This window comes from Zingiber officinale, chromosome 8B, assembly GCF_018446385.1.
Source record: "Zingiber officinale cultivar Zhangliang chromosome 8B, Zo_v1.1, whole genome shotgun sequence".
Classification (NCBI taxonomy): domain Eukaryota; kingdom Viridiplantae; phylum Streptophyta; class Magnoliopsida; order Zingiberales; family Zingiberaceae; genus Zingiber; species Zingiber officinale.
This window is the reverse complement of record NC_056001.1, coordinates 59670868-59686120: the sequence shown is the minus strand read 5'-3', so window position 1 is coordinate 59686120 and position 15253 is coordinate 59670868.

Below are 15253 nucleotides of genomic sequence, written 5' to 3'. Positions count from 1 at the left end.
GATGTCTAAGTCGAGATCGTGACTAGATTCGGATCTACTGAATCTAAGTCATACTCTCTTTATCTATCCGCTGAACTTTAACTATGCTAACCATTTGTTTAACAGGATATATTTGCCTCGACTAACCTTGTTTTGCAGGAAAAGGAGTCTTTCTGAACAATGGTTCGGGCGCCTGAAGATGGTCCAGGCGAATTTTATCCAGCCAACTCGCCGCCACGTGGAGCATCTTGATTTGAGCAGACACACCTCGTGCGCGGAAGGGATCCGACAAAGATATAAAGAAGTCCGCATGGAGCTTCGATTTAACTTTGATCGAGAACTCTTCGCTGATCTTGCTGCTCGACGTTCAAGTGCGACGTCAACAACGCTCCGACAAAAGTGCTCTTCCGGTTTTTGCTTAATTTTCTCTTTGTCGGTATTGCTTTATTATTACTAGCATCTCCTGTACTTTTTCTGTAATCATATTTTGACTTGCTAGTGATTGCCCAACGAAAGTGGTCAAGGACCACGGGCCTTCGAGTAGGAGTCGTCACAGGCTCCGAACGAAGTAAAAATATTTGTGTCTACTTTATCTTTTTCCGCTGCGTTTATACTTGTCTTTTTCGAATCGATATTCACCCCCCCCCTCTATCGAATCTAACGGTCCTACACTTACTACTTCTATCTGGCTGGGATCTACCATAATACCATCCTTGGAGATGATGTGACCCAGGAAGGACACCTGATCTAGCCAAAATTCACATTTCGTGAACTTGGCGTATAGCTGGTTCTGCTGAAGGGTCTGCAACACTAGTTTCAGGTGCTCTGCGTGTTCTTCCTGAGTTCCTGAGTATATAAGGATGTCATCGATGAACACAATAACAAACTTATCTAGGTACTGTAAGACCGTTAGATTCGATAGAGGGGGGGGTGAATATCGATTCGAAAATCTCGAGTTAAAACGCAGCGGAAAAGTAAAGAAATAAAGAGATGACACTGTTGATTTTTACTTCGTTCGGAGCCTGTGACGACTCCTACTCGAAGGCCCGTACTCCTTGAGTACTTTCGTTGGGCAATTCACTAGAAATTCGGATAATTACAATTTACGTACAAATATTGCTAATGAAAAAGAAAGAAAACAAAGCTAACCGACAAACAATGAATTAAAAAAGAGCCGGAGTGAGTCGTCGGAGCTTTGTGAACGTTGTTGGAGCGCAGAGCAGCAGAGTGATTGGACTCAGAGTTCTCAGCAGACTTGTATATTGAAGCTCCTGCCTGGGGCTTCTTTTATATGCTGCTCCGGGCGCCTGGATCCCTTCCGGGCGCCCGGATCCCTTCCGGGCGCCCGGATCCCTTCCAGGCGCCCGGACCTCCTATCTCACTCCTTCTCCTGCAAAAGAGTTAGTCCGAGGCAAATAAACCTGCAACACAGCTTGTTAGCACATTTTAAGTTCAACAAAGTAATAAAATCAGAGTATGACTTAGATTCCGTCTTTCCGAGACCGGAATCTAGTCACGATCTCGACTTAGATATCCGAAATGGATCTAAGCCGGATCGACGCCTAATGTTCCTTCCCGAGAACGCGTCCTCGCAGTCACTCCCCTCCAGTGACTTACCTCACTTACCGCCAGAGGCGACCATGAACCTGCTCGACTTCGTTCTTAAGCGTCCGGTCAGCCCGTCGACCCGCTTGGACTTCTCGCCACCTATCCGGTCGGCCCGTCGACCTAGGACTTCTCGCCAAGCGTCCGGCCAGCCCGTCGACCCTGGACTTCGCGCCACTATCCGGTCAGCCCGTCGACCTAGCGGACTTTTCCCACGCGATAAAAGTGTCAGACAACAACACAACTAACTTAACCCATTTGTCATTCATCAAAATCTGGGTTAGACCGTTAGTGCTACCCGCACCAACAATCTCCCCCTTTTTGATGGAATGACAACCTGGTTAAGTTAGTGAAAGCATATGTACGAAACAACATGCATTTGTGTGGTTTTAAGGTTAGTTTGAGTTTTCAAATTGGTTTAGCTAACTTAACCACCTAACCCTTCTCCCCCTTTGGCATTCATCAAAAAAGAACAAGGGTAAATAAGCATAGTGTTTAAGTTACCTAATCATGAAAAATAACTGAGTTTGGTTCAAAATTCAAGGATAAAAGTACACTCTTTAAATCCAAGAAAAATCAATTTGACTTTCGGGGAGTTTTTTAAAAAACTTGTTTAACGCATTTGTTTTTTTTTTTGCTTTTGAAAAAATTGCTAAGTGTAGATTGTCTAATTTGCATTCATAAGTGTATAAGGTCTAATGTTTCAAACCAAATTTCCAAAACAAGTTTGAGAAAATATATTTTTCAAAACTGATTCATTTTTCAACACTAAGTTTGTAAAAGATTCAATTTTCAAAATCAAAGAAAATGATTTTGAGAAGCTTAGTTTGTAAAATTTAGCTTTGAAATTAAATTGTCAAACTCAAGTTTTAAGGATTAGATTCAGTACCATTTTTCAAGGTAAAGTTAAATTAATTTTAAAGTAAGATCATATTTTTAGAATGTGTTTGTAAAATTTGTTTTCTAAAATCAAATTTTCAAAGTGTAAAAGTGTTAGATTCAAAACCATGGTTTGAAATACTTGAAAAGGTCAGTTTACAAAAATTAGGAAAAAAGTTTGTGAGGTAAAAGAATTTCACAATTTTAAACAAGTTGTTTTTAAACTTTGATTTTCAAAATTAAGTTTAAAATTCAATTTGGAAAACTAAAGTAGTTTTATTTCTCCCCCTGAAATTGATACTTAACTCTAACCAGCTGTCTAACCAATTAGGTACTAACTAACTATCAGAAGATAGTAGCTTTCACTAGGTTAGTCAGATTAAGGAAATTATAATCAGTCAGTGTTTGACTTGACTGATGAACTTTAATCTGATTAATATCTGAATTGTATTTAACGTCCAAACTTATGTTGATGCACTGAAATAAGCATCTTAAGTCTGGACAGTTGGCCTATGCATCTCACCCCTTTCTATGTTTGTCAAACACAAGCAAGGTAACCCTAGGGTGTTGGTGAGATGCTCAAAACCTAGTCCTATGGGTACATGCTTTCTAAGGATGTAAGCCTAGTCTAAGGCCAAAACTGTTTTTGAAAATCTAAAAAATGGAAAGTTTGAAAACAAACAAGTTTAGCCTATAAGTTGATGAAATCAATTTCGAAAGTATTTTTGAAATTTCCTAGTCTATTAAGATAGAACATATTCAATGTAAGTTTGAAATGCCACTAGATAAATCCAAAATATTTTACAAATAGTGTAGCTACAGAAGTAGGTCATCACTAAAGCTACTGAGATGATGAAGGGGGTGGTCCAGATCCCAAGGATCGAAGAAGTGCCATAAGCTCAGTGTGGCGGGTGTCCCCGGTAGCTCGTAACTCGGCAACCTCTCACCGTATGTCCCGATGAAAGTCGGAGTTCTCCTGCTGGAGACTCGCCATGGCTCTCTCTAGTCCGGTCATACGGTCGGCTAGTGTGCGGGGAGCGTGTCGTGGTGCTCGAGCTGGGGGTGGTGGTGGAGCCGGTGCGGCTTCCTCCGGAAATAGTGCGAGCATGAACTCGTCCATCTGTGCGTCTGGATCGGGCTGGTGCTGTGCCCCCCTCCGCCAAGTCATAGTCCCATCATCTCTATCTACCTGGATGCCGGCTAGGGAGAAGTTCCGAGAGGATATAACATCGAACTCGGTCATATGGGCAACGTCTCCTCTAGTGACATCAATGTGCAGCGAGGACATATAGGCTGTCAGAATGTGACCAAATGGCATATGGACTCGACTGTCAGTCACGTATCCGGCTGAGTAAATGATGGTGGAAAAGATATGTAGGCTAATGTCAATCTCTAACCTATGAATCAGGGCATAAAGTAGGAATGAATGGAATGGGCGCATCACAGCGATGTCCCGAGTGGTCAGTGGTAAAATGCAAAGAACTACAACCCTATAAAGAGCGTAGTCCTGGACTCTAAGTTCTACTGACCTAAACTGTGTCACAGTGGGATCTCTCTCTCCCCCAAAAAAATACGAATACATCGTATCGAGAGTAATATGTGAGTAGGGATCGTCGAACGGTAGATCCCTCGGAGGATAGCATAAAAAGGAGCAAGTAGAAGGACGCAACTCTAAAAACTCTCGGATAGTCGTAGGGGAAAATACGATATCAGTGCCTGCCGCCCTAGTGGTATAGGTGAAGTCGTCTACTTTTACTAGGTTATTGCAAAATTCGGCACATAGACTTATGTTTATTGGACTGGTACATTCGACAAGGTTCCTTAAATTGTAGTGGCCTATAACCTCTAAGGCAGAGGGACATGACCTTAGGAAGAACGCTCTATCTATGCAAGTAGTCCTAATGGCCTTATAAATGGTGGACTCAAATTTAATCCTAAGTTCGTCTGTGGGAAACCTAGGGTCTGTACTAGCATTGGAGGGTCCAGCACCAGTATTTGTTCGTTTCCTACTGTATTTGTTCGTCTGTGGGAAACCTAAAAATTTTTGAAGATAATTTTTAAGTTTAAAATTAAAGTTTAAAATTTTGAAAATAATTTTTAAGTTAAAAATTGAGGTTTTTAAGTTAAGATTTTGAAAATAATTTTTAAGTTAAAAATTAAGGTTTTTAAGTTAAGATTTTGAAAATAATTTTTAAGTTTAAAAATTAAGGTTTTTAAGTTAAGATTTTGAAAATAATTTTTAAGTTTAAAATTTTAAAAATAATTTTTAAGTTTAAAATTTTAAAAATAATTTTTAAGTTTAAAATTTTAAAAATAATTTTTAAGTTTAAAAATAAATTTTGAAATTAATTTAAGTTTAAAATTAAATTTTGAAATTAATTTAAGTTTTAAAATTTAAAATTTTGAAAATAATTTTTAAGTTTAAAATTTTGAAGATTTTTAAGTTTAAAATTTTAAAAATAATTTTTAAGTTAAAAATTAAAGTTTTTAAGTTAAAATTTTGAAAATAATTTTTAAGTTTTAAAAAAATTTAAGTTAAGATTTTGAAAATAATTTTTAAGTTTAAAATTTTGAAGATTTTTAAGTTTAAAATTTTAAAAATAATTTTTAAGTTAAAAATTAAAGTTTTTAAGTTAAAATTTTGAAAATAATTTTTAAGTTTAAAAAAAATTTAAGTTAAGATTTTGAAAATAATTTTTAAGTTTAAAAATAAATTTTGAAATTAATTTAAGTTTAAAATTAAATTTTGAAATTAATTTAAGTTTTAAAATTTAAAATTTTGAAAATAATTTTTAAGTTTAAAATTTTGAAGATTTTTAAGTTTAAAATTTTAAAAATAATTTTTAAGTTAAAAATTAAAGTTTTTAAGTTAAAATTTTGAAAATAATTTTTAAGTTTAAAAAAAATTTAAGTTAAGATTTTGAAAATAATTTTTAAGTTTAAAATTTTAAAAATAATTTTTAAGTTTAAAATTTTAAAAATAATTTTTAAGTTTAAAAATAAATTTTGAAATTAATTTAAGTTTAAAATTAAATTTTGAAATTAATTTAAGTTTTAAAATTTAAAATTTTGAAAATAATTTAAAGATTAAAATTAACTTTAAATAATTTTTAAGTCTTATTCATCTCACCCGATCTATATTATCAATCAGGGAAACCTATGGTTTTGTGAGATGAAATTGGTTTGATTATAGAAATTTGGTTTAACTAGTGTTAGATTCAGACTTAGCTTTGGTTTCCACAAATTGGCATTCTTCGGATAAACTTCTAAGCTTGGTGAGTCTCATGGACATCATTAGAAGTAACCAACCTTTCGAAGTTTTCCGAATAGTCCTATCCACGGAACTTAGTACTAAATCTTGGTCTAACTGGTTAGGATTCGTTTAAGGGTAGCTTCGGTCAGTTCCACTTGGCCAAATGCACCAGATCGAAGCCATATCTTTCTAGACATGCAATGCCCAAGCTTCCCTAACGTACTATCATCCAAAAATTTCACCAGTACCATGAGTCAAGTTAAACTTGGTCTCTTTTTAACTAATCCTAATTACCCTGTCGGGTTAGTTTGTTTTGGGTTACCCTGTCGGGTATGTTAGTTTTGGAGGTGCCAGCTATTCTGGAGCCTCCCCCTGAATTATTGGCCATTAATTTAGATTTTGGGTTTGTGTCGATTCTTTTTATAGTTATAATCAACTTGGTGATAATCTAAATTTTGTTGAGTTTTGAATTTTGATTTTAAGTTAAATTTATATTTTAGTTTTTGATCTGATTTATTCAAGTTTATATAATGTATTTTATCTTTAGGTATATAGAATTGATTAAGTCCTACTTGCGTGGTTAAGCACGCTTTCGGGACCCAAGCTTGTTTAGTTGCTTTGTGTTGGGTTAATAATGATTTAAAGGTTTTGTTTGAGTTTGACTTATATCCAAGTCCGGTTTTATTATAGTATGCCTTTTGGTTATTTAGAATTAAATCTAAATTTTTAGATCTTGTTGTGAATTTTTCCAACAATTCTTTTAACTTATTAATTTCATTTTTTAATGATAAATTCTCCTTCTCAAGTGTTCGATCTTGAGTTGGATTCGAATTTTTTAATTGTTCCTTGAGGTTTTGATTTTCCTCAAGAAGCGATTTATTTTCATTTTCCAATTTAACTACTTTTTTATTTAAACACGAGATAATTCTAAAGAATTTACGATTTAAGTTTAGGTATACCTCTTCGGAACCTTCGGAAACGAGTGCGGACTCGTGGCTTGATTCGGGTTCGGATCCGTCTTCCGATTCCTCTGATTCGTCTTCCGTTTCAGCTTCGCGAGCCATCAGCGCGAGGTGACTTTGGTGCTTTTGCCTTTCTCCTTCCGATTCGTCCGAGGAGGAATCGTCCCATGTTGCTTTGAGGGCTTTCTTCTTTGTTGACTTTGGTTTGTCAAGTTTCAATCTTGGGCATTCGTTCTTGTAGTGCCCCTTTTTGTTACATCCGAAACATGTGACATTTCTTGAGTCGGCTGGCGAACTGATCTTCTGAAGATCCTGTTTGCTGAAGCTTCTCTTTTTCCTGGTGAACATTTTCCTTACCAGGTTCACCAGATGTTCTTCGTCTTCCGAGTCTTGATCGGAATCTTCTTCGGATTCGGGCTTGTTCTTCTTTTCTTTAGAGGAACCTGCAAATAGAGCTACACCTTTCTCGACCCCGGCGTTAGTTTGCTCATGAAGTTCTAATTCACAAAAGAGTTCGTCCAATTTTAGTTTAGATAAATTTTTTGAGATTTTGTAGGCATCTACAATTGATGCCCACAAATTGTTTCGCGGAAAAGCATTTAATGCGTACCTGATTAAGTCTCGGTTCTCCATTTGGTGGCCTATCGCGTGGAGACCGTTGAGGATATCTTTGACCCTCGCGTGGAGCTGACTTGCCGTTTCTCCTTCCTGCATTTTTATATTAAAAATTTTATTTAACAGCAAATCTCTTTTTGTTACCTTCGCGTCGCTTGTTCCTTCGTGCAGCTCGATCAGTTTATCCCAAAGCTCCTTAGCGTTTTCATGCGGTCCGACCCGGTTCAGTTCTTCTCGTGTTAGTCCGTAGTGTAGAGTATTGATGGCTTTGTTTTCAATTGATGCCTTTTTCTTCATATCATTTGTCCATTCTTCAGGGTCTACTATTTTCCCGGAGTTGTCTACTGGAATTTTGTAAGCCTTTGTGACGCTCATCCATTGGTCGTAGTCTGTCTTCATGTAGACCTCCATTCTCCTCTTCCAGTACGAAAAGTCATCCCCGTTGAATAGGGGAGGACGTACTGTGCTGAAGCCTTCTTGTTGAGACATCTTATCCTGCACACACTAAATTAACTGGAAAAAAATCCCAAGACTTCGTCTTGGATTAGCAGTGCGGGAGAAATAGAAACTCTAAGTTGGTGTTGTACCAATTTTGATTTTAAATGCAACGAAAAAAAACTTCCTAAAAGATAATAATATCAGTTTGGAATTGTTAAAAGAAATGATTTCACCCCTTGTCTGATTGGTGGTTGCACCAAATCAGAGCGGTACCTGCTCTGATACCACTTGTAAGACCGTTAGATTCGATAGAGGGGGGGGTGAATATCGATTCGAAAATCTCGAGTTAAAACGCAGCGGAAAAGTAAAGAAATAAAGAGATGACACTGTTGATTTTTACTTCGTTCGGAGCCTGTGACGACTCCTACTCGAAGGCCCGTACTCCTTGAGTACTTTCGTTGGGCAATTCACTAGCAATTCGGATAATTACAATTTACGTACAAATATTGCTAATGAAAAAGAAAGAAAACAAAGCTAACCGACAAACAATGAATTAAAAAAGAGCCGGAGTGAGTCGTCGGAGCTTTGTGAACGTTGTTGGAGCGCAGAGCAGCAGAGTGATTGGACTCAGAGTTCTCAGCAGACTTGTATATTGAAGCTCCTGCCTGGGGCTTCTTTTATATGCTGCTCCGGGCGCCTGGATCCCTTCCGGGCGCCTGGAATGTGACGTAACACTCCCAACCAGCATGCTCCAAGTGTCAACGTCGTCCTGGGGATAAAATTTGCCTCCGGACGCCCGGACCCTCACTGTTCCCTACCTGCAAAACAGTGTTAGTCCGAGGCAAATAAACCCTGCAGCACAGTTTGTTAGCACATTTTTACAGATACGCTAAGTAATAAAAATTAGCATCCAGAGTATGACTTAGATTCCGTCTTTCCGAGACCGGAATCTAGTCACGATCTCGACTTAGATATCCGAAATGGATCTAAGCCGGATCGGCGCTAATGTTCCTTCCCGGAACACGTCCTCGCTGTCACTCCCCTCCGGTGACTTACCTCACTTACCGCCAGACGTCCGGTCAGCCCGTCGACCGTCTGGACTTCTAAGCGTCCGGTCAGCCCGTCGACCGCTTGGACTTCTCGCCAACTATCCGGTCGGCCCGTCGACCTAGGTGGACTTCGTGAGGTCAGCCCGTCGACCCGCTTGGACTTCTCGCCAGCTATCCGGTCAGCCCGTCGACCTAGCTGGACTTTTCCTGCACACTTGATAAAAGTGTCAGACAACAACACAACTAACTTAACCCATTTGTCATTCATCAAAACCTGGGTTAGACCGTTAGTGCTACCCGCACCAACAGGTACTCCCTGAATACTCTGTTCATGAGATCCATGAATGTAGCTGGAGCATTGGTCACGCCAAAGGGCATGACTACGAACTCGTAGTGCCCGTATCTGGTTCTGAATGCTGTCTTGGGTATATCCCCTTCTTTAACCTTCACCTGGTGATAACCTGATCTGAGATCTATCTTAGAGAACACTGCTGCTCCCTTCAGCTGGTCGAACAGGTCATCGATTCTGGGAAGGGGATACATGTTCTTGATTGTGACTTGGTTCAGTGATCTGTAGTCTATGCACAGTCGCATGCTTCCATCCTTCTTCTTCACGAACAACACAGGCGCTCCCCATGGTGAGTGACTAGGGCGTATGAAGCCCTTGTCAAGCAGCTCCTGTAGTTGCTCCTGAAGTTCCTTCAGTTCTGCTGGAGCCATGCGATATGGCGCTTTGGAGATAGGATTTGTACCGGGAATGAGCTCTATCTCAAAGTCAATCTCCTTGTCTGGTGCTAAGCCTGGTAACTTTTCAGGGAAGACTGCTGGGTAGTCACATACGACTCGAACCTCTGCTAGCTATTGGTTCTTGTCCTGGCCGGCGTTGACTACGTGTGCTAGGAATCCTGTACATCCTGAATCCAGTAGCTTCTGTGCTTTCATAGTTGAGAGGAACTTCTTGGCCTTTCTCTTTGGTTCCCCGCTGTATTCAAATTGCACTGCCGCTTCAGGTTGGAAGATGACTTTCTGTTTACGGCACTCTATGGTAGCACCGTATCTGATCAAAAAGTCCATTCCGAAGATAACGTCATAGTCGGTCATTTCTAGCACTATCAAATCACAAAAGAGCTCTCTGTCTGCTATAATGACCGGCACTGCTCTGAGCCAGTGCGTGGATGCCATGATCTCTCCTGAAGGTAGTGTCGTCAAAAACTGACCACTGAGTACCTCTGAGGCTATTTCTAATTTTTCGGAGAACACCCTGGCTATATATGAATGGGTTGCCCCAGTATCAAATAGAACAGTAGCACTATACTGAAAAATGCTAATCTGACCTGTGACAACTGTCGAGGCATTGGCTACGTCCTCTCTGGTGAGTGAGTAGATCCTCGCATTCACCGTAACTGGAGGGGCTTCTAATCTGCCCTGGCTGATAAGTGGACCTTCTAGAGCGTCCTGCATCTGATATAACTGAGCTGGCTGGCCTGCATATTGAATCTGCTGTGGCTGAGGAAGACCGGTCTTGTTCTGGCACTGCTTGGCCATGTGCCCTTCTTGTCCACATTCAAAGCATCCTCGTGTGCCCTTGCGACAAACCCTTGGGTGGAATTTCCCACAAGTAGCACACTTTGGATAACTGGGTCGCTTGCTAGATGGTCCTCCTTTTGGGTCACTCCCTGATTTGCGCTTGCTGTTGGAGTTCCCTTTCCAGTTAGAGCTGTGGCCTTGCTGTTTTTGAGTGTGAGGGTTTCCTTGGCCTTTGGACTCTGAGGAGACTTGCTTCTGCTGCTTTATGCTGTTCTGGTAATGCTCTGTGGTCAAGGCACTGCTCACTAACTCCTCTGTGGTTTGTGGCCTATGTATGCCACCAGCCACGTTCACTGCTATCTCTGGCCTCAGCATCTTGAGCATCAACCGGATTCGTTCCTTCTCTGTGCTGACTAGCTCTGGGCATAGACGAGCCAACCTGTTGAATTTCTTCACGGCTTCCTCAACTGAAAGGTTGCCCTGACGAAACTCAGTGAACTCGTCGTAGTGGCGGTTTGTGACCCGTATGTGAAAGAACTCCTCGAAGAACTCCTTCTCGAAGTCAGCCCATAACATCTGGTTCACTGGGCGCTTCGTTCTGATCCTTTCCCACCACATGTGTGCGTCTCCTGTCAGGCAGAAGGAGGCACACTTCACCTTCTCGTGTTTTGGCCAGTCCAGAAGCTCCATCGTGCTCTCCAGTGTTTTGAATCAGGCTTGTGCATCCCATGGTTCACTAGTGCCTGAGAAGTTCTCTGGCTTGACTTGCTACCACTGGATCAAATAGGCTTCCTTTCTTGGCTCAGCGGCTGGGGCTGCTGGTACTGGTGCTGGTGCTGGTGCTGTAGGCTGAGCTGGTGGAACCTCTAAGACTACCGGAGTCGTCAAATTCGGTTCCGGGGTGACTGTGGGGGTATTCTGCTGATTAGCCTTTAAGGTGGCTATTTCCTGTTGTTGTTCAGCTAGCTGCTGCTGTAACTGAGCCACTAATGCTGTAAGGTCTGGAGGAGGCACTGAACTGCCTGCCTCTTGCTGGGGCTCAGTAGCTAGTGCCCTTCTAGCTGGGCGTCCTCGTGTCATTTCTAAAGACATAGAGAACATATGTATAACTAATACTATCACAGTTATATAATTAATGATATCATGTTTAAAGGACTATCACATACCAACAGGCAGTAGGCATAAAAACATGAACTGTAATAACAAAACAAGGAGCGTAAATAAAGTAGAGGTATTCTTACTTGGAAGCTGTAGGTACAATGCTGATGTGTGTGTAGGAAGTATGGAACACTGCTCTGATGCCACTCTGTAACGACCCGCCTTCTGGGCACTGGCTGTAAGGCCGATCGTCACAATAATGCTAACTATATTGTGCGGAAAGCTGGGCTAATTAAAATTTTGCTAATCTAAGTGCTGGGAAAACTGAAACTGAATGTTTTACATGTACCTAATAATTGTACACATGCTAGAGAAGGTATTTACCACTGATACCGGACTTCTGATCGGTCCACGGACCGGTCCACTGACGCTGGCACAGGGAAGAACCTTTGGATCGGTCGACTGACCGATCCATGATTCACTAGAGCTTCTGTACGCACCTGTATCGGTCTGCCGACCGATCCAGGACCTCACTGATCGGTCGGACTGACCGATCCAGTGGCTCACTGATCGGTCAGCTGACCGATCAGTGGTGTGCTGTTCGCGATCCAACTATCGGGATTCTTTCTGTTCGCGGCTGGACCGATCTGCCGAACGATCCAGCTGCGAACAGAGAGTTATGACTGCCGAAACCAGCTCCCTGATCGGTCTACCGACCGATCAGAGGCTTCCCCAGCTCCTGATCGATCCACGGATCGATCAGAATACGAACAGAAAATTTCTGTTCGCAGAAACCAGGTCCCTGATCGGTCTACCGACCGATCAGAGGTTTCTGATTTCGTGTCAGAAACTCTGATATCAGCACCTTGGCGTGCCAAAACCTACACAACAATTCTAACAAGGCTAGGAAACACTCTAACAATGGAAACTAACATTCTCACATCATAAGAGAAGGGTTCTAAGCATAATGGAGTGCATAGCTAACTAATTCATAGTGATTAACAACTATAGTGCAAATAACAAAACACTGTAAAGTTCTGATGCTTAAGTAAAACTTGCTAAAATCCCTTGGAGTCTTTTATTCCAGTTCCTGCCACACACATCTTGATCTGCATTGACCCCCAGCCTCCGCTACTGGTCCACTTTTCCTTTACCTTTATCTGCAGTATAAGAAAAGTAGTATCTATAAGCTAAAAAGCTTAGTAAGAAACCATCTACCTCACTAAAACATGCAACGATGCAAACATGCTTTTAAAGAATGCTATTTGAAAACAAGTACTGGCATGGCATACTATGGTTGCAAGCATAACTGAAATAACTGAACATGTAAACTGAAGCATGGCATAACAACTAATCATATGAATCAATAAAGATAAACTGACCGAACACATAATAAGCTAAACTGATACTGAATTCAAACTCAACTAACATAACTAATTCTGAGTTTTGAAAACTAATTCATAATAAGTAAAAATACATAATCATACTGTTTGGGCCCGGCAACTGTACTTGCTGTGCGCGTATCCCTAACTAGACCCGGGTTTGCAAGTCCCGAATTTAGTAGGGTTAACTAGGTTATCTAAACCTAGGGACGACTGTGGGAGTCCAACCCAATGGATATCAGTGCCACTGAAAATAAAATACTGAATATAGCTAACTGTTTTAACTTGCTATTTCTAGGTTATCTGAACCTAGAGCTAGGTTATCTGAACCTAGAGGCGACTGTGGGAGCCCACCCATTGGACCGTAGTCCCATAAAACTGAACTAAACTAATGTGCTGTTTTAAATGCTCCTAATGCATTTAACTGAGCTATTAAACCTAACTGAGGTGGCATTTAGCTACACTAACATTTTACCGAACACTTAGTGTGCTCAAACTCTCTCCTCTAATAGGGAGATCACCTCTAGGCACCCGACAACGTCTAGAATCTCCAACTAAAGGAGAACAACGTGTCTGGCCCGTCTAGAGGTGCTCAACTAGATCCCTAATCCTCGAGGAGGGTTAAAACACACCCTATGTGCCGAAAAACCTGCATATAGCTAAAACTAAGAGTATGCAATCAAACAAAAGCTATTATACTGCAGGTGAGGGGTTTCTTACCTCGTATATGAAGTTTCTTACGATTCTAATCGCTGAAATTCCGGTGGAGATGACCCTTTCGACAATTTACTCACGTCCACGTGCTCTACTCGCGAAGGGAAACGTCCTCGTGCTGAAATCGTCGCCGGAAAATATCCTTGGGGCCCTAGGGAAGGAACCCTAGGGTTTCCTTGGTGTGGCGCCGAAAGAAGGAGGAAGAGGAGAAGAGTTGGCGTGAGGGCTTCGGTGGAGAGGGATTTTGCCGAACCAAAATCTTAAAATAAACCAAACCCTCTTTAAGTTTCCTATTTATATTAAGTGGATTATTGAACCCAACTCCAATATAAATATAATTGGTTCCTCATTCTTTCAGCACGGCCCTGCTGGGTTCACCGATTACTAGCATTATCCCTTACACCATAGGTCTCGGGTTCGATTCTCGCCTAAGCTATTTTATTCTTTTAATTATTTTTGCTACTTTCGCTACTCGGAAAATTCCGGAAAAATATCTAAAAATTCCAGAAAACTCATAGAATAATTCTAATGCAAGTTTGAGAATTTTCGGGCGTTACATCCTCACCAAGTGTTTGGTCAATTTTTTTGACCCACTTGGACTTTTCTCCTCATGTCAAGTATCCGGTCAATTCTTTGACCTACTTGGACTTCTCAATACCAGGTGTCCGGTCAACCTTGACCCACCTGGATTTTCACGTATCTGGCTTCACTCACCAGGTCTTTCTATCTACCTGGCTTCACTCACCAGGGCCTTCACCTAGCTTCACTCACTAGGATTTTCATACTGCCTAGCTTCACTCACTAGGTCTTTCACCTGACTTCACTCACCAGGATTTTCCTTCTGCCCGGCTTGACTCGCCAGGACTTATCCTCTGCCTAGCTTCACTCACTAGGTCTTTTACCTGGCTTCACTCACCAGGATTTTCCTTCTGTCTGGCTTCACTCACCAGGACTTCTCCTCTGTCTATCTTCACTCACTAGGTCTTTTACCTGACTTCACTCACCAGGATTTTCCTTCTGCCTAGCTTTACTTACTAGATCTTTCACCTAGCTTCACTCGCTAGGACTTCCCAGTCAAGTATCCAGTCAGTCTTGACCTATCTGACTCTTCTTCACATCTAACTGATCAATTTTGACCCAAGAAGAATTGTACCAACAATCTCCCTAAATGAACGATTGCAACTACAATCTCCATGTATTATCAAACATCGAAACTCAAATATCAAAATTCAAGTTTGAGCCTTCTCAAGCTTAATCAACTAAGTCAATCTTAACCTCAAAAAAGGATATTATACCAACACATCTATCATAGGACTAAGGGGGTCAAAGTTCCCTCAAGGGCAGAGGAAGAGTTTGGGCTACCGATTACCGATAGGACGATCATGATATCCTGTGACAATATTTGTATGGAGTAAGTCATTGTACCTAGGAGATATATATTTAACTTCTTTAAAAAATTTTGCGGTGTAATAGATATAATTTTAAAGCTACAATAGCCATTATAATACGGATTCGACCTATTTACTTGATATTTATATTGTAATAAATATAAAACCGTAATTATTTCAACTAGCTCAACAATATTCATATTGTAATCGTTGTTATGATTTTGTATATTACAATTCGCTCGATCGATTTAGAATTTAATAAGTACGTAGGATCATGATACCGATGAGTGTACGTAAGGATAATTGTGCCATTTTAAAATGGGCGGATGGGATAAGTATTTTTTTTTTTTATAAAAACTAATTT